Source organism: Sus scrofa, chromosome 1 (genome assembly GCF_054392235.1).
Source record: "Sus scrofa isolate SSC_HxYL_T2T_F1_AM1 chromosome 1, Sscrofa_HxYL_maternal_Yorkshire_Landrace_v2.0, whole genome shotgun sequence".
NCBI lineage: Eukaryota > Metazoa > Chordata > Mammalia > Artiodactyla > Suidae > Sus > Sus scrofa.
The window spans coordinates 133,459,683-133,487,516 of record NC_139383.1 but is presented as its reverse complement, the minus strand read 5'-3'; the positions used below and the strand labels follow the sequence as shown (position 1 = coordinate 133,487,516).

General features: G+C 38.4%; 1 protein-coding gene across 15 annotated transcripts in view; it reads left to right on the top strand.

The window, feature by feature from the left end:
- Positions 1-27,834, top strand: part of SEMA6D (semaphorin 6D) — a 597,185-nt gene that overhangs the window by 433,131 nt on the left and 136,220 nt on the right. The window lies entirely within an intron of this gene.

Genomic DNA, 27,834 nt, shown 5'->3' with positions numbered 1-27,834 from the left:
AAGAAGGGACATTCATGTAAGTTGTGTATGCTAGGGGCATGAGGAAAGGGGCAGGAATAAAGGTGTAGGATGCAAACAGAATGTGAGAGAACAGAGGAAAAGAGCAGGAACAGAAGGGAGGGATGGGGGTTTCTGCCCTGGGCATTGTCTGGGGTTTCTCGGTAATCTTGGTGGACCTGGAACGAGCTGGCTGAGAGTTGAAGCTGATTGTTAAGCATTGGAATGGAATGTCCTTGAGAGAATGGTATACTGAGTACAAATTTTATAGCAAAACACTTCCTTTTATGCTGTCCCTGTGGCCGTACCATTGTCCCTGTGCATGTTTGGATTGGTAATAGACTCCTTTAAAGAATTGAAAGTGAATTGAATTATGGTGACCAAACCTCAGGGCTCATGGTGACTCAGACAGAATTTTCTACTGAGAAAATAAGCACTTTATTTTATTTTTTTTTAGAATAAAATATATAAACAATGTAATCATCAGTCCCTTACCTACCTAAACAGAAGAAATTCAGTGTATTTCTTCCTCTAGGGCAAAGTTAGCACAATAAACTTTTGCATTGGAGGATAACACCCTTAAAAACCGGTGTGGTGTAAAAAGCTCTTGTCCAGAATGATTCCATGAGATTAACTGTGTGTACATCTGGTATTCCATTTCATAGAAATTACTTCTTTTCTCTAATTTCTCTGCTACCCTTTCTCACTGTGCCTAGCAGCCCCCAAGCCCTCCTCATTTGCCCTTGGCCTTGTGCCTGGTTTGGAAACTGCTGGTTAGCACCGTGTCAGAGAACACAGCCCCGGAGCTACTGTGGGTGAAGGGCACATGCTTTAGCACTCAGACTTTGGTAGAGACTGTCTTGACAACACAGAGGCTTTTGGCTTGCTTTTTACTTGTATCTTTTATTCTGAATAATTGAGATGGACAAATATGTGGCTTCTGGTAGGTGAAGCGATATCAAACAATTGTTCTCTCAGCAACTTGCTACGAATCTGGAACTTTTACAACTTCTTTTTCTAAATCTTAGAGTTATAAAAACCTCAAATTGCTAACAGAGGGTACAATGTAAAACACACTTTAGAGCTGATATAAATGTGTTTATGAGACACATAGATAATGTTGTTTCATAGCAATGAAATGTAAGTTATATGGAGCCTAAAATTACAAATTATTTCTTTTCCCATTATTTTTGGGAGAAAGAATGCACCTGACTATTCTAAAATCTAAGGGACTTTAAAAATGTTTATCTATATGCAAGACAGAAACAGACTCACAGACATAGGGAACAGACTTGTGTTTGCCAAGAGGGAAGACAGAGTGGGATGGATGGGGAGTTTGGGGTTAGTCAGATGCAAACTATTACATTTAGAATTGATAAGCAATCAGATCCGATTGTACAACACAGGAAACTATATCCAGTCTCTTGAGATAGACCATGATGGAAGATAGTATCAGAAAGGGAATGTATATGTATGTATGACTGGGTCACTTTGCTGTATAATAGAAATCTGCACAACATTTTAAATCAACTATACTTAAAAAATGTTTTTAAATACATATTTGTGTAACACAGAGCTAAATAACTGGCTATAAGCATACCACTGAGGAAGACCACCTCGCCCTATCACCCACACACACATACACCCACTGGCAACCACCAGCATATACACTTGCATAAAAGCAGATTTCATCTCAACTCCATCTTATTCCTTTAGTTATTGGAGGGGGAGGGAGGTCTTTGAACCTCATTTATTCATTCATTAGGAAACATTTAAAGTTTTTACTATATTCCTACCACTGTTTTGATTAATATGTCATTCATTCATCATCAAATATTTATTGAGCTTGTATGTGCTGAGCACCCTTCCAGGTGTTGGGGATACATCAGTGAGAAAGACAGACAAGGTATCTTCTCTCAGGAGCTTAAAATTCTGTTGAGGGAAGACAGCCAAAAAAAAGGAATTCATAATACAAAAATACTAGGTAGTGCTTAGTTTGGTGGGGAGATACTAAAAATAAGTAATACTTGGCATTAACCATCATGCTCACAGGATGAGTTTTAAATAAAGAAGATGTTTATAAATCCATTATATCTAGAACATTTAAGAGTACTCTCTTTTTTTGCCCTCCCCCACCTTTTTTTTTGGCCACTCCTGTGGCATATGGAAGTTCCCAGGCCAGGGGTACAATCCAAGCCACAGCTGCAACCTATGCCACAGCAGCAGCAGCCTGAGCCATTGGAGTTTGATCTTTAACCCATTGCATCACAATGGGAACTCCAAGAGTCCCCTCTTTTTGAAAATGAATGTTATTATTTGGGGGAATATTTGAAATTAGTACAACTTAGTACAATTAGTATTCTATAGTGGTTAAGCCTTTTTATATTCAATTTTAATTCTTAAATTAACAACTTAATCTACCACCTAAAAGAATTAGAAAAAGAAGAACAAGCAGAGCCCAAAGTCAGCAGAAGGAAGGAAATCATAAAGATCAGAGAGGAAATCAATAAAATTGAGATTCGAAAAACAATAGGAAAAAAATCAATAAAACCAAGAGCTGATTCTTTGAAAGGGTAAACAAAATTGACAAACCTTGAGCCAGACTCACCAAGAAGAAGAGAGAAAGAACTCGAATAAACAAAATAAGAAATGAAAAGGAAAGATATTAACAGATATTGCAGAAATACAAAAAACCATGAGAGAATACTATGAACAATTGTATGATAACAAATTTGACAACCTAAAAGAAATGGACAACTTTCTGGAAATATACTGCCCATGGAAACTGAATCAAGAAGAAATGCATCAATTGAACAGGCCTATCACTAGAAATGAAATTGAATATGTCATAGAAACACTCCCTACAAATCAAAGTCCAGGACCAGATGGCTTCACAGGTGAATTCTACCAAACATACAAAGAGGAACTTATACCCATCCTTCTTAAGCTTTTCCAAAATGTTGAAGAAGAAGGAACACTCCCAAAGACATTCTATGATGCCACCATCACCCTAATACCCAAACCAGACAAAGATACCACCAAAAAAAAAAATTTATAGGCCAGTATCATTGATGAATATAGATGTAAAAATTCTCAACAAAATTTTAGCCAACTGAATCCAACAACATATCAAAAAGATCATACCACATGGCCAAGTGGAATTCATCCCAGGTTCACAAAGATGGTTCAGCATATGCAAATCAATCAACATCATACACCACATTAACAAAAGAAAAGTCAAAAACCGCATGATCATCTCAATAGAGGCAGAAAAAGCATTTGACAAAGTCCAACATCCATTCATGATCAAAACTCTTACCAAAGTGGGTATGGAGGGAACATACCTTAACATAATAAAAGCCATTCATGACAAACCCACAGCAAATATAATACTCAATAGAGAAAAGCTGAAAGCCTTCCTGCTAAAATCTGAAATAAGACAAGGATGCCCAACCACTCTTATCACTGTTATTCAACACAGTATTGGAAGTCCTAGCCACAGCAATCAGACAAATAAAATAATTAAAAATGTATCCAAATTGGAAGAGAAGAGATAAAATTGTCACTGTTTGCTGATGACATGATGGTATATATAGAAAACTCCACACAAAACCTACTTGAACTGATCAACAAATTCAGCAAAGTAGCAGGATACAAGATTAACTCAGAAATCAGTTGCATTTCTGTATACTAACAATAAAATATTAGAAAAGGAATATAAAAATATAATACCTTTTAAATTCACCCTCAAAAAATTAAATACCCAAGAATAAAGCTGACCAAGGAGGTGAAAGACTTATATGCTGAGAACTATAAAACATTAATGAAGGAATTTAAGAGGATTCAAAGTAATGGAAAGACATTCCATGCTCCTGGATTGGAAGAATTAATATTGTTAAAATGGCCATACCACCCAAAGCAATTTACAGATTCAGTGCAATCCCTATCAAATTACCCACAACATTTTTTGGAAAACTAGAACAAACAATCCAAAAATTTATATGGAACCATGAAAGATTCAGAATTGCCAAAGCAATCCCGAGGAACAAAAACCAGGCAGGAGGCATAACTTTCCCAGACTTTAGACAATATTACAAAGATACAGTAATCAAAACAGTTTGGTACTGGTATCAAAACAGATATACAGACCAGTGGAACAGAACAGAGAACCCAGAAATAAACCAGACATCTATGGTCAATTAATCTTCCACAAAGGAGGCAAGAACATAAAATGGGGGAAAAACAGGGTTTTCAGCAGGTGATGCTGGGAAACCTGGACAGCCACATGTAAATCAGTGAAACTGGAACACACCCTCACACCATGCACAAAAATAAACTCAAAATGGCTTAAAGTCTTAAAAGTAAGATGAGATACCATCAAACTCCTAGAAGAGAACATAGGCAAAACATTTTCTGACATCAACCTTGCAAATGTTTTCTTAGATCACAGTCCCAAGGCAACAGAAATAAAAGCAGAAATAAACCAATGGGACCTAATCAAACTGACAAGCTTTTGCACAGCAAAGGAAACCATTAAAAACAAAAAAACAAAAAAAACAGACAACCTATGGAATGGGAGAAAATAGTTTCAAATGATGCAACTGACAAGGGCTTAATCTCTAAAATATACAAACAACTTTATACAACTCAACAGCAAAAAAACCAACAACCCAACTGAAAAATGGTCAGAAGAACTGCATAGACATTTCTCCACAAAAGATATACAGATGGCCAACAGGCACTTGAAAAAATGCTCAACATCACCGATTATTAGAGAAATGCAAATCAAATCTATAGTGAGCTACCACCTCACACTAGTCAGAATGGCCATCATTAACATGTCAACAAATAGCAAATGCTGGAGAGGGTGTGGACAAAAGGGATCCCTCCTACACTGTTGGTGGGAATGTAAACTTGTACAACCACTATGGAAAATATGGAGGTACCTCAGAAAACTAAATATAGAGCTACCATATCACCCAGAAATCCCACTTAAGGGTGTATATCCAGACAAAACTTTCATTGAAAAAGATACATGCACCCATGTATTCACTACAGCACTATTCATAATAGCCAAGACATGGAAATAACCTGAATGGCCATTGACAGATGAATGGATTATGATGATGTGGTATAGGAGTTCCCATCATGGCTCAGCAGAAACAAATCTGACTAGTATCCATGAGGATGCAGGTTCAATACCTGGCCTTGCTCAGTGGGTTAAGGATCCAGTGTTGTCGTGAGCTATGCACATGCACCTTGGATCTGGCAATTTGGCTTTACTGTGGCTGTGAGTAAGCCAGTGGCTCCAATTCAACCCCTAGCCTGGGAACTTCCATATGCCATGGCTGTGGCCCTTAAAAAACAAAAAGACAAAAAGGAAAAAAAAAAAAAAAGATGTGGTATATACTACTCAGCCATAAAAAAGAACAAAAATAATGCCATTTGCAGCAACATGAATGGAACTAGAGACTCTCATACTAAGTGAAATAAGTCAGAAAGAGAGAGGCAAATACCATATGATATCACTTATATCTGGAATCTAATATATGGGCAAATGAACCTATCTGCTGAAAAGAAACAAAGTCATGGACTTGGAGAACAGACTTGTGGTTGCCAAGGGGAAGGCAGTGGGATGGACTGGGAGTTGGGGGTTAATAGACGCAAACAATTGCATTTGAAGTGAATTAGCAATGATATCCTGTTGTATAGCACAGAGAACTGTATCTAATCACTTATGATGGAATGTGATGGAGGATAATGTGAGAAAAAGAATATATGTGCGTGTGTGTGTGTGTGTGTGTGTGTGTGTGTGGCTAGATCACTTTGCTGTACAGTAGAAATTGACAGAACACTGTAAATCAACTACAATGGAAAAAATAAAAATCTTAAAATATTTAAAAAATAAAATAGAATCCCCAGTGTCCCCCCGCCCCCAAATTCCACTAGTTCACAGGTAGAGACCTGAAAGACTCCTTTGCAGAAACTGAAACAAACAAATATTGAATCAGGTCGGAGTTCCTACCATGGCTTGGCAGAAACAAATCTGACTAGGATCCATGAGGACACAGGTTAGATCCCTGGCCTTGCTCAGGGGGTTAAGGATCTGGCACTGCTGTGAGCTGTTGTGTAAGACTCAGACGAGGCTTGGATCCTGCATTGCTGTGGCTGTGGTGTAGGAAAGAAGAAAAAGCACACAAAAATCCTGCAACATAACATGGCTACAAAGTGTGTCCCAAACCACTTCCTTGGTACCTTTCTGGATGATGAAGAAGCTGTGCATCTTTGTTTGTGAACACTTCATGAAGCAGAAGGAGAGTTATATTTTCACTTCATGGCAGGTGATACATAACCATTTAGATGGTTCAAGTGGGTCAGTATTGCTATGGAATAACCTGAACAAACCTGAAATGATTGGAACTCAGGCTGAATCGGAGGAACATTCTAGGAACTTTCCTTGAATCCAAAACATGCCAACTTTCATTTGACAGCTTCCTCATCTGTAAAAATTAAACATCATTTATACATACACACACTGAGTGTTTAAAAAAAATTCTCATGTGTTTATTTTGCAAAATGAGGAAGTTTTAGGATTTTTTTTTCCGCCTATACAAAAACATATCCCTATCAATGCAAATAAATAAGGAAGACCCCAAGGGTATGAATTCTAATATATTTGAGTACTTGGTTTCAAAATCTTTTATTACCACATCAATCCAAATGATGAAAATAAAAAGAAAACGAAGTGTGTTATACATACATAAGAAGGAAATTCTATTTTATTTAACACTCAGCAAGGCCTGGACAGAAATTTTCTCTTTGCGAAAGTATTTGCATTAACAAAGCAAAAAGATGAAAACCATTTCAGATGGGTTGTTAAAAATCTGAAATGTACATGAGTTTTGCATTTTGAATCAAAATATATACAATGTCATGTAATAACCAATTACTAACAAGTGCATTTTTTTTCTGAATATCAAGTAAACTCCTAACACATTTTCAGACACAATTTAGATATTCACATATACCACCTCCTCCCTGAAGCCTTCCTGTGGATTAGTTGTGTCCATTTGGGGGCTATAGATGAGCCTAGATAGGGTGTTATTCAAGAGTATAGATATTTATGTGGATAAATAATGCATGCATGAGAGGTTTGGGCAAGACAGTGCTCAGATGTATGCTTTTTGCATGCTGGAACTCCTGGTGCCCAAGAGGGAAAAAGAGACGATAAAGCCGAAAGACTATGCACTTTTCTTCCTTAACTCCTTACTCCCCTCCCCCTTTATGTAATTCAAGCCCTACCCTTCTCATCTTCTCTCAACAGTTCTATGACTCTTAGCCCTGTACATATGTTAAGTATTTTAGATTCCCTCAACTGCTTCAATTCAACTGCTAAGAAACAGCTGATTTTGGCACACATGGTTTTTTACACCTGAATTTCCAGTCATATATTAGCCCAGGGCCAAGACTTGAAGCAGAAAATTTAGCTCCCAGGCGTGAACATTAGTAGGCGTGAACTATTGCCTTCTATGAGCTCAATAGTGAGCTGCCTGCCAAAGTTATCACTCCACCTTGATCTCTTTGTTAGTGGAGTTCAGGATTTCTCTCAGAATCTGGAGCCTCATTACTGCTTCTCCAATGTCTCCTCCAAGGTTACCTAGAGTCTGTGGCAGAGGATAAGAAGAATTCATCATCTTTCTGAATTCAGTCTGTTGCTTAGAGGCTTATAGGAGGCTGAGAAAATCACTGTTGTTTTTAGTTGATTATGGGACAGTGAAAACTAAAATCTCTAATGGGATCATGGAAAATAGTCGCTAATAGGACAAAGTTTTCTATGTATTGTATGATGAAAATCATTCTCTTTGTTGTCTCTTTTGGAGGAGCCAGTAAAAACTTATATTATTTTTCAGAGCTGCTGTAGACAAATTTTTATTTGCTTCGAATGTGACACTGTAAGAGAAATAGGCTTCAAGGAAAGAAGAAAATAGCTGGATTTATACATTCGATTTGATTTGGTTTCTCTATATTTTTTGTTCCACCTTAAAACATAAAGAAATACTATAGAACATTCTTTCTTTAAGAAGCATTTAGCACAGTGCCTCAGCATATCTTGCAGAGTTAAATTATTTTGTTTAGATCTGCTGCCTTGGGGTAAAATTATCTTGGGCAGGACTCGGTTTTCACCTATAAAGTGGGATGGTGCCTAACTCTTAGGGCTAAACTAGGGATTGAGTTAATTTATGTGAATGAATAGAATGATGCCTGGCAAAAAGTGAAGGCTAGATGCTGTACAACTGTGTTGGTACTCTTAACATCTCTCTTTCATTTGAGTTTCATTTCCTCCACTTGAGATTTCACTAGGAGTCCATTTGGTATGGTCCTGATAAGATGTTTCTTGAAATTCCTGTCTGTTCTTCCTTAATTGAGTTGATTCTCAAGGTTAATGCATATTCATTGATTTACCCCTGTGAACACGGAAGACAGTTCAGAGAACATTCAAACTGGGAGAAACAATTTTGGCCCCAATCTATCTTGCTGGGTGACCTAACCTTCTCTGCCCTATCTGTCTGTGAGATGATGATAACACTGTTGGTACTCTTTCAGTGCTTGGATTGCTAACAGCAACAACAAAAAAGGAGCATAGTAATTTGTAAATGTGAAGAATCAATAGGTTCTTAGTAATTGAAATAAGACTGTCCTGAAAGACAAGCCCATTTGTTAGCAAAGTGATGCATTCAAAGGGGAAGTCCTCAGATCCTGACCTAGGCAAGCAGACCTCTGACCAAATCTCTAAAAGGACTGCCTGGGGAGTCAGAGGATGCTGGACGGGCAAACCAATTGGCTGCTGCCATGGTAACACCTTCAGAAGAGACTTGCCTGTGGCTATGTCTACACAAGCCTCTGAAAAATAAAACATTCAATCAATGAGTCGTATTGTCCACTTGACTCTTCAGCCGATCAATGTGGCTGATCTCGTCACTGAATTAATTGGGTTGCTTTCCTGTAATGTCGCTATAGGGATTTGGGATGTTTTTCGTATTATAGAAATAGTAGAGTTAATCTCCTCTCTGTATTTAGCTTCACGTTTGACCTTTGCCACCTCTCTGTGTTAGAAAGGGTAGAAAGGGATGAGAATAACTCAAAAATAAATGTATGGTGCGACTGGGGTGGAATGACTGCTGCGACACTGAAAACTTTTTGGGTAACATTGAAGAAGTCTGCTGAATGTAAACATCAGTGTCTTCATCTAAAAACTGGAACTAGTAAGAACTTTTATCTAGTGGTGGTTTGAAGAATCAAAAAGGCAATGTTTGTGAGCAGGCTTTATAAATAAGATAGTCCGATAGAATACAAATCACTCTCCCTGTCCATATGGGTCACTTCCTGGATGGAATGAAAGGTGGCATTTCTGGAGTTGGACCTGGCCCAGAGAAGAGCTGTGAGCTGGTGCCCTTTCGAATAAAGGTGGATTGAGGAAGAACTCAGCAGATAACTTTTGCTGCAGGACTAAATCACAGGCGGTTCTGCAAGCCAGGTGGTTTCCAAGGCAATAAAAATTAAAACTGGCAGAACCCAGGAAACCACTAAAGAAGGACCTGTATTAGTCACCCATTAGTCTAGACAAACACCGCTACCCTGTCTCTAAGCCCTTCCCTCCTGGTTATCCTACTTCTCCTCTTTGGAGCGAATTAAGGTACTAACTCAATGGATACATTGGGGGGAGGGGGTAAAGGAGAACATTATATCTTCCCACAAACCTTTAATTAAAGCCATACAACAGAGAGTGGGATTATTCAAACCCATTGCTGATATACGCTTTGATATGCAGGAGAAGGGATGTGGCATCTGGTGAAAAGTTACACTGGGACAGTGGGTCTGCAGACCAGAGTCCATGGATGAGAAAGTGGTCCTCGGGCCTGGACTAAATAAGTACAACGTGGTGAGTTCCAACCAAACTAATTCTATTTTCATTCCGGTAGTGCTCCTTAACATGTGGCCCACAGACCAACAGAATCAGCATGGCCCGGGAACTTGTTACAAATGTAGAATTAGGTCCCCAGACCTTATGAATCAGTATCTCTGGGGGTGAGGCCCAGGAATCTGTTTTTAACAAGCTCTCCTGTTGATCCTGATGCTCTCTAAAGTCAGGAACGCTGGCTTAAAGGACTGCTCTTTAGTCTGAATTTAGGCAGCAGCATATCACAATTCCCAGACCAGGAGTTGAATTAGAGCTGCAGCTGTGGCCTCTGCCACACAACACTGGATCTGAGCCACATCTGTGACCTACACCACAGCTTGTGGCAATGCCAGATCCTTACCCCACTGAGCAAGGCCAGGGAATAAGCCTGTATCCTCACAGAGACAACATCGGGTCCTTAATCCAGTGCCACAGTGGGAACTCCTAGATGCCTTTTTAAAATGAAATAATGATGGAAATAAGTGGAGTGTTGCCTGTGTTTATTACAACATCCTTACTAGGAAAAAATTTAAGATTAGCACCCCATGTCATTTTTGTGGGCCTGGGGAATCCAAAGGTCTAAGACTTTGCAAAGCTCAGATTTTATTATTTTAATTTATTCTTTCTCCCAGTTCAAGTTAAAACCACCTATCAATACAGGATGTGAGTGAGGGAACAACATGTCTACAGTGAAACTAGGGGGTTAAAATAGGACTCTGAGACCTGAACTCTGCATTTGAGACATGGTTCTTGCAGGTCACAGCTCAGTGACATTCTCATCTCTTTTACCTGGACCTCAGTGTCTATGAATGCAACATAGAACTTCACCAACTTCCTAAAGAGCCATCTCAGGGTTTCTGCCTCGTGCGCACCCTGGCCTGTGCGCGTCCTTTCGCAGGGGCTCTGACCACCTTGTGTGGGAGGGTTCCTGAGGGGTGAGGGTGAGAGCATCTGCTTCAGCACAGTGAAACTCTGCTCACTTTGTTCTCAATATCAAGGCCATGGAGACTCTTTACAATATCAGGGCACAGGGGAAGGAATAACTAATACTTAAAGTTTGAAAATTAAGATGAACATGCAGCCTCTGGTTACTTATTGATCCATTCCTGGGTTATTTTTAAAAAGCAAATCAGCCAGCTGTGCTGACACTCAGTGTGTTCATCTTCCCTACTTCATCATGCTGTCAGCGTGCCATGATCTAGTGGGTACTAAAGGCAATAAATTAGGGGTGGTTTTTGAGGTTGAGTGGTTCTACTCGCTTCTTTTTTTAATTATCTTCTACTTGTGTAAGTATTATTTCATTGTGGGTGTGTTTTAAACCTTGGATTGGTAGCTGTATCTTAGCTACCTCCCTCTCCGACATGACAAGGGGAAGCTGGGGCAGATCAAATGCTAACCTGACCCCAGGCTGGATGACTAAAGACCATTGCTGGACAGAGATACCCAGCTTGACTGTCCAGCTGTATGTCTGCCATCCTGTGTGTCAGCTCTTGACAGCATGGATTCCGAGTGTGTACAATAGGAGGGACCTAATTGAAGGGATAGAAGGACACTTGGCAACACAGGGTTGTATGAAAAGATACCTGTGTGGTACACACAATGGGATATAAACCCACATAGATTGGATCTTATACTGTTATAAGATCATGGTCAGTGATGAGAAAATGTCCTGGAACCACCTAGCCTGTACCAACCTAGACCAGTAGCATTTTCTCAAACCTCCCCTGGGTGAACACATACCCACCCATTACCGCAACAGGGGAGGACCTCCCCCACAACCACCAGCTAAAATCTGGAATGCTCACTGGCCTCATAGTCTTACCTCTAACTTTTTGCTAAATAGAACAAAAGGATGGCCAAATGTCATAAACCACAGTCACCACCAGAAATAGAAGTGCAGTAATTATAAGCTCTACAAGTCCAAACTCTTCTCCCAGAACACAGTCTTTATTTTAGCTGAACTAGCTAAATATCTAAGCCCAGTGAATCAACAGTAATGACTCACTTTAAATCTTCCTTGGCAAGGAAGTCTAAACCTCTGCAAAGGGAACAGCTGGATCAGATAGAGCCAGTTTAGGGTTAAAGGCAATTTATTGGAGCCTGAGAGTGTCTGAGCTCATAGCCATAGTTTTATCTTACTTCCACAGGCTGCTCTTGGATGTTCTGTGCCCTGGAGAACTGTGGATAAGGTCTCATCCCACACCCTGAGCCCCATCCCTCTACTCAGGTCAGGAGATCCTGATTCAGTTCACCTCTCAGCTGTACATTCTTCCTTTCTGTGGCTCTAAGGACTTCACTTAACCTCTCTTTGCCTCAATTTTCTCACCTGTCAAATGGATACAATTCAATCTTTTCCACCATCTTCACAATATTTCATAAAGCACTACCAAGGTAATACATATGAAAGCATGCTGCAGCATTAAAACTTTGTGAAAACTAAGAAATTATTAATCTTCAAGCATGACACTTTAACCCCACCCCTAATTTCCAGACTATGAAAGCAGGAAGCTGCCGCCTCCTTGACAGGTGGGGTAGCAACCTAGAGGGTTCTGTTAATGGGTAGAAGTTCTGAGTGGCACCATTGAGAGGGCTGAGTCAATGGGACCAAAAACTCACCCAGGAAACATCAGGGTAGGTTGCTGGTGGTTGAGGTTATAAATGACTTCCTGATCAAAACTTTTTGTGGTTTAACCAGTGAGCCTCTTGAATCTATGCAGTTCAAACTGAGCCATAGAAAATACTGCTGATTCAGCTACCTTCATTCATAAGGAATCATAAAACTTGAGAATAACAGGAACCAAAGTTTAGCTTCCCTTGGCTCCAAACAAGACTAAAATTCTGCTTGTTTTTCATGAGGTTTCTTCTGTGTTGCTTCTGTCCTGAACACAAAAGAGGAACCTCCTAGAGCAGGGAGATTCAGCTTATCCGAAGCAACCTGCCCCAAAAGAGCTAGATTCAGTCCAGGACTGGAGGAGCCAAGGTCATGTTTAGTGCCTTGGCCTTTTCACTTCTCTCTCCATCTTTCCCTCTTCTTGCTCCCTGCCTCCACCTAGGAGGTTCTGCCCAAGCAGACCCTGAAACAATCACTTGAATGTGGGTGATTTACCACTATGTTAGGTTCCGGGAGAGACCAGTGAGGGAGAGGGGAAGCAGGACGGGGAAGGAGAAGACAGGCAGAGTCCAAGCCCCAGCCTGACTGGTGGGAAGCTCTGAAGCATAATGACTCCTTAGGTTTTGTTCCACTGTTGGCCTCTAAGCTAGGCTTCCTTTGGCCTGAATAGTCCCTAGAGGGCAGGGGACTCACAGGCACTTCTAGCCTCTGCAAGTGCAGGCCCAGGGCCTCCAGTAGCCCTAGGATGGTCCCCCAAAGAGAGCTGCAGGTGTGACCTTTAGGGGTAAAAGAACATAGAAGCTAGGGAAAGGGTGCATGGAAATGGTAGAAGGGACCCAGGGGAGTCTGGACAGGACTCAAAGTCTGCCACCCACTCTAGTGTCAACTCTTTGCTGCAAAACTACCCTTCTCTTGCCATCTCTCCTTTCTGGTAGCCCTGTTTTCAAGTCAGAAGGAGAGGTAAGTCATGATTCTAATTGTTTGAATGGCATCAGTAGCTTTACTTGAAGAGTTTCATCCAAGCTCCATATGATAGCATAAGAGCCCTCCCTGATCTGGCCAGGCCAGTCTCTCAAGCCTCATCCATTGCCCTGCCTGTCTCAGTCCTGTGTGTTGGTTGGATCTTCTGGCTTAGAAAATGAAAGCTGCTTTGATACCAACAGTATTTTATGAAGACCATATAGTTTAACTTTCTCTTAAAAGAGTGTAGCCATGACCAGCAAGGGAAAAGGTGTGGATGTGATGTATCTCCTTTCACGTACTTAATAAAATAGGTTCAAGGGCTTATGCCAGGTGAAGGTAAACAGGAAACAGACCTATGTCCCATCTCAGAGTACTCGTAGCCCTGAAGGGAAGATAAGACATCCATGTAAATAGCTGGAATATCCCCTACTTCACACCTTGCTGTGTCTATAACCTATTCTTCACAGTGAAAGGAGATTCATTTTTAATTTTTCTACCAATCTGAAGGTGTCAACATCCCGCTTTAAGGGTCCTTTAATGTCCCTCTAGTGACTTCAAAGTCCAGACTACTTACTCTGGCTGACAAGTCCTCTCAGAAACTAGACCTGCCAACCTCTTCAACCTCATCTCTCACCAACACCCCTAGGTCCCCTCTGTCACACAGAGTTGCTTTCAGTCCCCAGAAGAAATATGATCAGTGTCTTATCTTCACATCTTTCCACCTATTGTCTCGCATATTCCTTTTGCCCCTTTTTACTGTCTCGGTGTAGGTGTTACATGTTTTTGGAAGATTTCCTGTGCTTCCCAAGACACAGGAACCATACCTGCTAGCTTCCATAGTGCCAGCTATTGACTCATATTATCACACTCATTCCCTGCTTTGCACATTTATTTTTGCCTAAGGGAAGAAGATAAAAGGAGTTATTAATGGTATTGACCCGAGAAGCTCTATCAAACAATTTCTGGTAGGAAGCATGTCATTTTTTATCGCTTCTATGAAAAACAAATATAGTCATCAAATTTGTACATAATATTGAATAAGATGGGGTTACCAGAATTCCAGATATGGGAGGAAAAAAGAAGCATTCTTGAAAGATGAGAAAATGATTTCATCAACAAAGCAAAAATGTAATATGGCAAATGCCAGGTCATTCTCCAAAGAATACAAATCCAGTAACAGGAGTATAGGCCGGCTAAGCATAAATATTGTGGAAAAACACTTAGGGTGCATAAGTAACCATGAGACAAATGTGAGTCAGCAATGAAGTGCCATTACAGAAAGAAAATGCAGGGCATATTCATATTTCCCAGATGCATTCAATGAGGTTTGATGTATTTGGCTGGGAAAGGATTTTACCTCCACTGTGGCTTCAGCAGAGTGGAGCATCTATTTTCAGTCACCAGGTTATAAACTAATAAAATGTATTTTGAGGAAACATGGAAGAAAACAGAGTTATTTGGCATGGACTGCAGAAAGGAATTACTGTTTCTGAGAATCAAACATTGTCTATATTTTTGAAAACTGTTCCAATTAATAACATGCTACATTAATGAACATTATCTTGTTCAGCCTTGCAGGTTAAATATTGTTGTCACCATTTCCCGGGCTTTTTCTTTTCATGAGAAGGTTGAATTGTTCTTTTGTGTTCAGGAAAGAACAAATGAGCTTAAGTTTCTGGTAGACAAATCATTTTTCTCCCAAAGATTCTTTCATAGAAAAATCTTGCTCATGGGAAAAAGAATAATGCCAAGCCAAAACCATTCACCTAGCTTATAGCCTGATGGTTATACAATAAATTTTAAGTGATTGAAGTGAATGAATGCATAATTGCAGACAGTGATAAAATATTCAGATGAGTCAGTACTGTAAGTTGTGAAGTTGTAAAATGTTTCTGCTCAAGAAGATAGGCAATCATCTGGCAAGCATGGTTTAGGTGGGTGGGTTCCACATTTCTGGTGTTTGCATCTTGATTAATAAAATATCTATTGAGAATACATACAAAAATATGAACATTTATTTATAAATGACATGCATGATTATGTACTGCTAAATTTTATACATTTATAAGAAAGGAACATAAAAGGATGAACCATAGACAAATAGTAACGTCATGCATTTTTCTTCCTGTCCCCTAGTGTAATGATTTTCATAGCCGTGAGGTAACCACATCTCATTTGGGAGAACACTAATTTAGATATCTATTAGCTGAAGATTTTTCAGGACTTGAAAAGGCAAGCGATTATGGAAAGCCAGAAAGGGTGGGACAGTGAGAGGAGAGAGAAAGAGAAGAGGAGAGAGAGAGAAAGAGAGAGAGAGAGATGGAGCATTAGCAGACTTTTTAAAGCTATAACGAACGCATGCCTAGATCATAAACTTTGCAGGCAGATAGAGTTCCTAAGCTGGAAGTCTTTCCCAGTCAAGAGGAGAAGATTAGAGCTGGCCCCAAGGAATGCATATGCATTTCTCACCTCAGGAGTTGTGAGGGGATGGCAGAAAGTGCTGGCTCTGTCTGAAATCAGGGTTCTTCCCAAGGCTACTTCCCCAATAAACCCAGGGACAGAGAAGGCATGGAGTTCCCTGAATGTGCTGATGTCACAGGAAACAGAGTGAGTTCTCTGAGGGTATGGCTGCCCCCGCAATTATCATATTACAAATTCCAACTCAGAAGTGCTCTTTTTTTTTTTTTTTTTGTCTTTTTGCTATTTCTTTGGGGCCACTCCCGTGGCATATGGAGATTCCCAGGCTAGGGGTCTAATTGGAGATGTAGCCACTGGCCTACGCCAGAGCCACAGCAACGCGGGATCTGAGCCGCGTCTGCAACCTACACCACAGCTCACGGCAACGCCGGATTGTCGAACCCGCAACCTCATGGTTCCCAGTCGGATTTGTTAACCGCTGTGCCACGACTGGAACTCCAGAAGTGCTCTTCTTGATAAAAGTGGCTAGTAAATTGTGTGTAGACTTTCTGTATGACTGTAGTCATCAGCTTCCCAAAGACTTGGAGAAATTGAGGTCATTCTATAAAAACCCTACATTCGTCATCTTAAAAAAAAAGTAATAATTTCAATATTTGTATTTGACTAGGAAATCAAAGAAGGTAAATTAGAGCCCTGAAACAATAGGTTTATTGTTGGTGTGGCTGCTGCCACTATTGTTATGTTTTCCTGAGTTGCCCTTCTACTCACATCTTTTCTAGGCTTTTCCTTATCCATTTTGTACTCTGTTAATTTTGGGAATTCATAACAAGTCTCCTTGTTCCAAAGGGTTGAGTGTTAAACAAGCGAATGAGAGTCAGCCTTGAATCACCTACCAAAAAATTCAGTGCTTTGGCTGATGGAAATGTTCCAAAATGCATGCAATTTTTTGTTTAAGAGATGTCTGAAATTTAATTTCCTGATGTTTAGTATCATTTGAAAGAACAGGAGGTACAAAGGAACATTAATAGTCAGCCATTGTAGGAAAATAAGAAAGAGAAAGAGTTTCTTACAAAAAAAATAATAATTCTGCGCAAGTAAACTGGTGGCAGAAAAAGTAAACTCAGCCTCTCACCATGGAAAGCTCTCCTCATTTAGAAAGATAAGCTTTCTTGGATGGTGGCACTAGCTTGCTTAGCAATCAGTGCCAACCTCTTCCCACCCTGGTAATGTGGGTTGTGATTGGGGAAAAGTGGAAGAAGGTGTAAAGAAACAAAAATAAATTCATCTTTGTCCTTGATGTGGTTATTCTTAGATCCATTTAGAGCAAAGTCTGCTTTGAGATCAGTCTATATATTAAAGGGAAACCATTGAAAGTATTTAAAATGACCAATAAGCAAAAAATCAGGGTGATGTGGAATTTAGTAAATGAAATAATTAATTGAATACATTGATCTGTCTCTCAATTTGTTTCATTTTGACCAAGGTTAAAATTCTAGCTCTGCCTCTATCAGTTATGTTTCCTAAATCAATTTGATTCTCATCCCATAAGCCATTATTATTTTCCATATGTAAATTAGGACAATTATATATAGCTCAAAGAGATATTATGAGGATCTGTGCTATAATATATAGAACGTATCCAGTGAATACAGTAGTTGCTCCATAAATGTTAACCCTCCTCTCACTTCCATTTGATTATTTTTAATTAAATATTTCAATTTGAAGTATAGATTCACTTGCAGTTGTAAGAAATAATACAGAGAGATTCTCTATACATGTTATCCAGTTTCCTCCAATGGTAATGTCTTATAAAACTATGATACAGTATCACAACCAGAATATCAACATTGGTATAGTCAAGACAGAGTACAGTTCCATCACCACAGGGATCCCCCCTTTTGCCCTTTTACAACCACACCCAACCCTCTTCTTCTCCCTTGCTCCTGACTCCCAGCATCCACCTGTTCTCCATTTCCATAATTTTGCCATTTCAAGAATGTTATATAAATGGAACTATACAGTATGGAACCTATAAGGATTGGCTCTTTTCATCCAGAATATCTACCTAAAGATTTATCTACGTTGTTGCCTATATTAATAATACCCATAATATTTTTTGCTGAATAGTATTTCATGATATCCTGTCCTATTATCCTACCCCTCCACTAGTACCACATACTGTTGATTACATGTTATGAATGTACCAGTTTGTTTGTTCAGTCACTCACTGTGAAATCTGGGATGTTTCCAGTTTTTGACTATTACAAATAAAACTATTATGAAGCAATTATTATAAAATAAAACTATTATGAACGTTTGCGCATAGTTTTTACTGTAAACATAACCTTTCACTTCTCAGAATTAGATGCCCAAGATTGCAGTTGCCAGGTTATGTGGTAGCTACTTGTTTAGTTTCTTAAGAAATTGCTAAACTGTTTTCCAGAGTAGCTGTACCATTGTACAATCCCAACAGTGTGTGTGATCATTTCTCTGCATCCTCATCAGCACTTGGTGTTGTCACTACTTTTTATTTTAGCCATTCTGATAGGTGTGGGGTGGTATCTCTTTGTGGTTTTAACTTGCATTTCCATAATGACTGGTGATTTGAGTTTTGTGTTTTTTGTTTTTTTTTTTTTGTCTTTTCTAGGGCTGCACCTGCAGCACATGGAGATTCCCAGGCTAGGTGTATAATCGGAGCTGTAACTGCCAGCCTACACCACAGCCACAGCAACACAGGATCGGAGCCGTGTCTGCAATGCACACCACAGCTCACGGCAATGCCGGGTCCTTAACCCACTGAGCAAGGCCAGGGATCAAACCCAAAACCTCATGGTTCCTAGTCGGATTTGTTAACCACTGAGCCACAACGGGAACTCCCGATTTGAGTGTTTATTTGTGTGCTTATTTGTCATTTATATATCCTGTTCAGTGAATTCTCATTTTCTAATTGGATCATTTGATTTTTACAATTTAGTTTTGACAGTTTTTAATGTATTCTAGATTCTATTTTTTCATCAAATATGTAGTTTGCAAATATTTTCTTGCAGTCCATAGCTTGACTTTTCATCTTCTTCATGTGGTCTCTTGCAGAGCAAACATTTTTAATTTTGAAGAGATCTGATTTGTTTTTGTTTTTTCTTTTATGGATTGTGTTTTTAGTGTCAAGTCCATGAATTCTTTGCATAGTGCTAGATCCTGAAAATGTTCTCCTCTTGCTTTAAAGGCTTATAGTTCCATATTTTATATTTAAGTCTGTTATTCAATTTTTGAGCCAGTTTTTAATAGGCTTTAAGCTTTAGATGAAGATATTTATTTTTATCCAGGACCGTTTTTTGAAAAGGCTAACCTTCCTCCATTGAATTGTTTTTGCACCTTTGTCAAAAATCAACTGGAAAAAAAACAATTAGGCATATTTGATTGGATCTATTTCTAGGTTCTCTGTTTTGTGCCATTGATCTGTATGTTTATCCCTCCGCTAATACCACACTCTTGATTATTGTAGCTATATAATAAATTATGAAATTGGGTAGGCTGATTTCTATCACTATATACTAGGCCCTAATTTTGGGGAGAGTGGTTCCTTCCACTTTATTATTCTTTTTCAAGATTGTTTTAACCAGTCTAAAACCTGTGCTACTCCATACAAATTTTGTAATAAGCATGTCTAGATCATAGAAAATCTTTGTTAGGAGCCAGATAAGAATTGCAATAAACCAGTAGGTGAATTTGGAAACAATCGATATTTTTCCTATATTGAATCTTCCAGTTCATAAATGTGGTTTTATCTCTCGATTTATTTAGGTCTCCTTAACTTTTTTCATAAGCACTTAAATTTTTCATTCTATCGTTACTATACATGTTTTGTTAAGTTTATCTAAGAATTTTATTTTCTTAGGAGTGATTTTAATGATATTGTGTTTTTAATTTCAGTTTCTACATGTTCGTTGTTAATTATGTTGAAGTGGGATATTAATTTTTTATCCTCTGACCTTGGCTGAACTCATTAGTTCTATGAGTTTTTAATGTAGATGCTTTTAAATTTTCTATTTTGATAATTGTGTTATCTTCAAATAAGAACAGTTTTATTTCTTCCTTTCCAGTTGATTTGCCCTTTACTTCTTTTCCTTGATTATTGCAGTGACTAGGACTCTGAGTACTGTATTAAAAAAGAGATTATCATATTAAGTGAGTTAATTCAGACAGAGAAAGATAAATATCATATGATATAACTTATATGTGGAATCTAAAAAAAGGGGGATACAAATGAACTTATTTGCAGAACAAAAACTCATAGACTTTGAAAACAAACTTTTGGTTACCAAAGAGGATAGGTCGGTGGGGGGGCAGGGTAGTGGGGGCGGATTGGGGTTTTGGAATCAGCATATGCACACTGAGGTATATGGAATGATTGGCCAGTAGGGACCTGTTGTATAGTACAGGGAATTCTACTCAATATTCTGTGATGATCTGTATGGGAAAAGAATCTGAAAGAGAATGGATGTGTGTATATGTATAACTGAACCACTCTGTTATACAGAAGAAATTTTCATAACATTGTAAATCAATAAAACTTCAGCAGAACTTTAAAAAATAAAAATAAAATAAATAAGATTTGTTAGAGTGGACACCCTTGCTTTGTTCACAATCTTAGGACAGCAGTCAGTATTTCATCATTATGTATGTTAGCTATTGTGTTTTTTGTAGATGTTTTTCATCATTTCCTTCTATTCCTACTCTTCCAATTTTTTTTTAATCATAAATGGGTGTTAGACCTTGGTAAGTGCTTTTTGTATTAATTGATATGACCATGTAAATTTTTTTCCTTCTTTAAAACTCTTGATAGAATGTATTACACTGATTTTTGAATTTTTAGCCAGACTTCCATACTTGGAGTAAATCCCATTTGGTCATAGCATATGTGATACTTTTTATACATTGTTGGATTTGATTTCCTAATTTTTCTGAGGATTTTGCATCTAAGTGCATAAGAAATATTGGTCTATAATTTTTTTTTTGTATTGTCTTTTTCTGGTTTTGGTATCAGGATAATATTTGCTTCATAAATAAGTGTGAAGTGTTCCTCCTTCATCCTTTACTGTAAGTGACTGTACAAAATTTATGTAAGGGTCAGGCATTATCACTGGAGTGACCCAGGTCGCTGTTGTGGTACAGGTCTGATCCCTGGTCCAGGAGTTTCCACATGCTGCAGGCACAACAAAAAAAAAAGGAAGAAAGAAAAAAGAAAGAAAAATGGATACAATTCTATACTGTTACCTTCTTGGCCTGAAATTTTCTTTTTAGGAGCTTTTTAGTTAAGCATTAAACTTCTTTAATGATTGTAAGACTGTTCAGTTCCTGTATTTCATTTTGATTAAGTTTTTGCAGTTTATGGTTTTCAAAATTCATTTATTCTAAATTGTAGAATTTATGAGCATAAAGTTGTTACATTCTGTGGTAGGCTGAATAATGGCCTCCAAAGGTATTTAACTCCTGGCATCTGTAAACATTAACCTTATATGACAAAAAGAGGTTTTGCAGATATGATTAAGTTAAGTATCTTGAAGTGGGGAGATTATCCTGGATTATAGCGTTAGACCATAAATACAATCACAAGCACCCTTATAAAATGGAGGATGAGAGAAATTTGACCAAAGAATGGAGAAAGCAATGTGATGAGTGAACCAAGATACTAAGCTACTGGCTTTTAAGATACCAGAAAATGCCATAAGCCAAAGAGTGCAGAATGAAGAGCTAGAAGCTGGAAAAGGCAAGGAAATAGATCGTTCCCTAGAATCCAGAGAGAAGCCTAGTGAAAATGATTTTGGACTTTTGATCTCTAGCTCTATGAGAGAATAAATGCATGCTATTTTAAACCACCAATTTGTGGTAATTTGTTACAGCAGCCATAAGAAGCTAATTCATGTTTCCTTATTATTCTTTAAATGGTGACAAGGTCTGTAGTGATATCCTATTTCATTCTTGATATTGATGATATATGTCTTTTATCTATGTCTGTCTTATTAAAGATAGCAATTGCATTGATTTTTTTCAGATAACCAGATTTTTATTTCATTGATTTTTTTTCCTATCATTTTTCTCTTCCAATTTCAGTGATTTATTCTCTTATCTTTATGACTTTCTTTCTGTTGCTTGCTTTGAATTTCTTTTGTTCTTCTTTTTCTGCTTTCTTGAGGTAAGAACTTAGGTTATTGATTTTACACATTTCCTCATTTCTAATGTAAGCATTTGGTGCTATAAAATTTCTTCTAACCACTGGCTTTAGCTATATCCGATATATTTTGATACGTTATGTTTCCATTTTTATTCAGTTCTATATTTTTGAAAATTTCCTTTGAGACTTACTCTTTGACTATGGCTTATTTAGAAATGCATTGTTTAATTTTCAAACATTTGAGGGTTTTTTGTTGTCTTTCTGTTTTTTATTTCTAGTTTGATTCCATTATGGTCAAAGAACACAGTCTGCTTGATTTCAATTTTTTAAAAATTTGTTGAGGTTTTATGGCACAGAATATGGTTTATTTGAGGAGTATACCATTGGCACTTTTAAAAAATTGTATTCTGCTATTTTGTGGTATAATGTTGTATACATGTTGATTAGATCCTGTTCACTGGTTGTGTTGTTCAGATCTCGTATAGCTTTGCAGATATTCTGTCTAGAAGTCCTATCAGTTGCTGATAAGGGGGTGTTGAAATCTCCAGCTCTAATTGTGAATTTGTCTATTTATCCTTTCAGCTCTATCCATTTTTGATTCATGTACTTTGAAGCTCTTTTGTTTGAGATGTACATACTTAGGATCATTGTCTTAACAGTGGACTGACCCCTCTTTGTCTCTAGTAATTTTTTCTTTACTATGAATTCTGTCTTATCTACTATTAAAGTAAGCCACTTCTGATTTTTTTTTTTTGGTTGGTAACTGTGTATGGTGTATATTTTCCACCTTTGTACTTTCAGCCTTCCTATATCATTGAATTTGAAGTGAATTTCTTTTAGACAGCATGTATTTGTCATTTTTTTCTTTTACCCACTCTGCCACTCTTTACCTTTTTACAGGTGTATTTGGATCATTTACATTTGAGATAATTATTGATATTCTATCCCCTCACCTTTGTAGACCCTTCTTTAATATCTCTAGCCAAAAGCCATTGCTTCTTTATTATATTTTAGTAGAATAATAATATATCTTCTTATCATGTTTCTTTGTTTTATAATATATGCACCCATTTGTCTGATCCTAGACCCTATTATAAATCCCTTGAGGAATTAGAGTAAATTTTATTTCCCTTTGTAATTGACATAAAGTCTGGTATAACCCACCACTAAGCATATAGAAGGTGATCAGTAGATAGTTTATAGTGATTATCATCTTTAGCTATTCTTTAAACTCAGAGCACTTTTTAAATTATCCGTATTGAAACCCTATCACAATCAGCTACATCAGAAACTAGAGACAGAGCCCAGGAACTGGGACTTTTTGAAAGGCTCCTCAGGTATGATCTTTGCCCATAGTTCCATCAAGGACAGAGCTCCTAAAACTCTTGGAATTCCCTGAGTGATAAGGTTGCTAGGAGCATCTTTTGCCCTAATGAGGAAACTCTTGATAGTTCCTATATAGCTTCAGGATGCAAGCTGGTCACCAGAAGAATCAAGCCATGATTAGAAACTTGGATCTTTCAGCTTCCTAAAGAGAGGAGAGAATATAGATATTGAATTAATTGTCAGTGGCAAGTGATTTAATTAACCATGTCTGTATAAGAAGACCTCCACAGAACCCCCAAATGATGATGTTCAGAGATCTTCCAGTTTGTTAAAATTCATCCATGTGCTGGGAGGGTGGTGTGCCCCAGTTCCCCAGGACAGAAGCTCCTGCACTTAGGACCCTTTGGGATCTTACCCTTCTCAACCTTTGTACCTCTGCAACTGGTTGTTGACTTGTATCTTTTATAATATCCTTTATAATGAATTAGTTAAAGTAAGTAAAATGTGTTCCTGAGTTCTCTGAACTGTTCTACAAATTATCGAACCTGAGAAGAGGATTGTGGAACATGATTTATAGCCAGTCAGTCAAACGTACAGGAGTTCCAGGACTCGTGAGTAGTCATGTGGGATTGATCCCTTAAGCTTTGAGGTCTGTGCTAACTGGGTAGTTGCTGTCAGAATTGAATTGAATTGTTGAACACACAGCTGGTGTCTGGGGAATCAGAGAATTGGTTGTTGGTGTCAGAAAACACCCCACACCAGGGCATCAAAATGTGCAGCCAAAATTGAAGATCTGATTTTTGGCAGGCAGGCAACCATGTCAGCAGGGCAACATGACAGGTGTTATATATGTTTTAACTAAATACAGGATGAGAATCAGAAATTCTCCCCTGGTTGTCAGTATCAATAAAGACTGCCCTTGACCGAAAAATAAAAATTTACAAAACTTAAATGCTTAAAAAAAATCTCATTACTAAGGAGGATCATTGTATTTAGGGGCCTCAAGCACATTTGTTTTCAGAGGTAATCTTGAATGTTCAACACGCGTATATTGCTTTTGCTCGCAAAACTGACAAACATGGGAAGCAGGGTTGACTGCAGACAGGCACAAGAAATCTTTCAGGGATGATGGAAATGTTCTAAAACTGGATTTTGGCGTTGATTGCACAACTTTATAAATTTATTAAGAATCATTCAATTATAAAAAATAAAATAGTAATAAATGTTAAAGGTCCCAGAGATAGAATTTCTACTTTTCTGAATGAAGAGCATTTTTCAAACTTGAATTATATTCTTGAAAATTAATGTTGAGCATGGATGAGTCAGTATAACACCCAAAGGTGACAAAAGTACACCTCTTTGTCCCTGGTATGGCTCCTGTTAGTCCACGCAAGGGAAAAATTTTTAGAGAAATGCAGATTGCTTGCAAAGTTCTCTCTCTCTCTCTGTCTCTCTCTGCCTTGCTTTCCATTTACCCCTGCTTCCTCTCTCCCTTCCTCCCTCTCTCATCCTCTCTCTCCCTCCGCCCTCACTTCTTTTCAGTAGGACAGAAGCCAGTACATTGGCTCATCCCCTCTGACCTTGGTACAGTGCTGCCTAGGAGAAAGTGTAAAACTGCTTTGAGGTCAAAAGAGCATCTTGCTTTAGTCATGAGATGTTCTTGATTCTAGGAGTCATGGAATCATAGGAGGAAATAATAGAAAAGGATTGGCCAGAAGGCATCACCTGAGTCTGAGTAACTTCAAATGTGGGGAGCCCTGAAAGTGTACCCCAGCCAAGGAAAGCAGGTTCAACTTGATAAAAGACCTGGAATATTCAACAGACCATACCCAGAGTACTATTTGAGCAGAAAGTTTATGCTGCTGGCACAGATTATCTGTAGGTTATGTAGTGTATTCGCAGATTTGACCAAGAATATTAGGAAAAAAACTCATTAAAATTATATTGTTTTGGTGACTGGCTATCTACAATGCTCATTTCTTAATTTCATTTTGCTTGTATAAGACAAACCCCCAATTTCTCAGTTACCCAGACTCTAGAACAACATGTTCATAACAGTGTCTCTCTAGGAATCCTTTTGGGAAATGACAATATAATGTGTGAAGATGCTACTATACTTTTTAAGTAATATTTCCTGAGAATGTGAAACTCCCCTTTGCAGACCTTGCACTAAATGGGATAAATGGGTGAGTAAGACAAGTCAGGATGTGAAATTTCTTGAGATCCTCCAGTGACAAGCACAGTTAAAGATTCCCATTAGTCATTGTGTATAGCTCAGTCGTTTTGCTTAAACTTGAGATTTTTAGAATGATAGCAGGCTACTCAAGTCACTACATTAATAAAACAGACACTAATACCCCTCAACAACATCACAAATCTGTATGAATCATTTGTATGATTTTTTTCTGTCAAACGATGTTTGACAATAATCAGATGATAATGAAATGTATAATTAATAATAAAAATGTCAACATCTGTTAGCTTGTTATTAGAGCCTGATTTTTTTCAGTGTACTATTTCAAATGTGTCACCATTAACCTACTTTATATTGAAATCTGCTAAATACAATCTGCTTTCATTAGTTGTTAATTTGGGTTGGCACATGACACCAAGGAGATGCTTCTCTCTCTGCTATCCCTCCCTGTTTCTCTCTTCTGTCTAAACCGAAGATTCCCCCAGAAGTCTTTAAAACTGGCTGCCTCGACCCAACCATTCTGTCAGCACATGGATCAGGGTGGTGGCTAGTTGTTCTCAGCAAATGACTAGTTCTCCAAGCCTGAGAAGGTAGGACTTGTCCTCAGGAAGCAGGGTGGTCCTCAGTCGCAGCCTCCTGACATTGTCCAATCCAGTCACCTTCATGTGTGGCGTCCTCCCTCACATCCACACACAGAAGCCCCTGGAGCCTGGCCATTTCTCAGTGGTCTCTCACAAGGTCCCAATCAGTGTGGGGTTTTAAACTACATCCACTCTCAGGCTCATGAAAATGTTCAACATCACTAACTATTATAGGAATGCAAATCAAGACTACTATGAGGTACCACGTTACATCAGCCAGAATGGCCATCATTAAAAAGTCTACAAATAATAAATGCTGGAGAGGGTGTGGAGAAACGGGAACCCTCTTACACTGTTGGTGAGAATGTACATTGGTGCAACCACCATGAAACAGTATGGAGGTGCCTTGAAAAACTAAAAATAGAACTACTGTATGATCCGGAAGTCCTTCTCCTGGGCATCTATCCAGAGAAAAGGATAATTCAAAAAGATACATGCACCCCAATGTTTGTTGCAGCACTATTAAAAATAGTTAAGACATGGAAGCAACCTAAATGTCCATCAACAGAGGAATGGATAAAGAAGATAAGGTACATGTATATAATGGAATATTACTCAGCTATTAAAAAGAATGAAATAACATCATTGGCAGCAACATGGATGGACCTAGAAATTATTATATTAAGTGAATTTAGTCAGACAATGAAAGACAAACATCATATGATATCATCTATATGAGGAATCTAAAAAGAAAAAGGGATACAAATGAACTTATTTGCATAACAGAAATAGACTCACAGACCTTGAAAAACTTATGATTACCAAAGAGGACAGATGGGGTAGTGGGAGGGATGGACAGGGGCTTTGGGATTGGCATATGTACACTGATGTATATGGAATGATGGGCCAAAGGGGACCTGCTGTACAGCACAGGAAACTACCCAGTATTCTGTGATTATCTATGTGGGAAAAGAATCGGAGAGAATGGATATGTGTATATGTATGAATGGGTCACTTTGTTGTACAGCAGAAATTATCACAGCCTTTTAAATTAACTGTACTTCAAGAAAAAAAAGAAAAAATAGACTGAGGGCAGATCTCTTTAAAGAGACAACCAGTGGTGACCAGATGTTTTCTTCCAATGAAAGTCAAGTGTATAAGATGAGCCTGGAGCATCTTGTAGTGCCAGAAAGTAAGGACATGCCTAAAACAATTTTAAAAATTAAGCTGATATATTGATGGACTTATGGGAAGGGGCACAGAAGCCTACAGAAAGCTCCCATGGCCAAAGCTGGAACAATTTGGTGGAACAAAATAAAGTAGTATTGTCTTATAACTCAAAGTGTAAAGTAATTATCCATGAATAGATGCTGTTATAAATAAATGGTTAGCTGTATTAATAAATGAGAAAATAAGAGTCAAACTTCCCATGCAGAAGATTCCAAGTAATTTATGGAGGTACACCGCCCTCAAGGAGGGGGGACATAACCCCTTGCTCCTCAAGGTGTGGACTGCTCAGATTGACTTCCTGCCAAAGAGGACAGAAGAGAGGGGGGCGCGGGAGTAATGTTACAGCATAGAAACCTGGCAATGCCTACTTCAGCCAGGCAACCA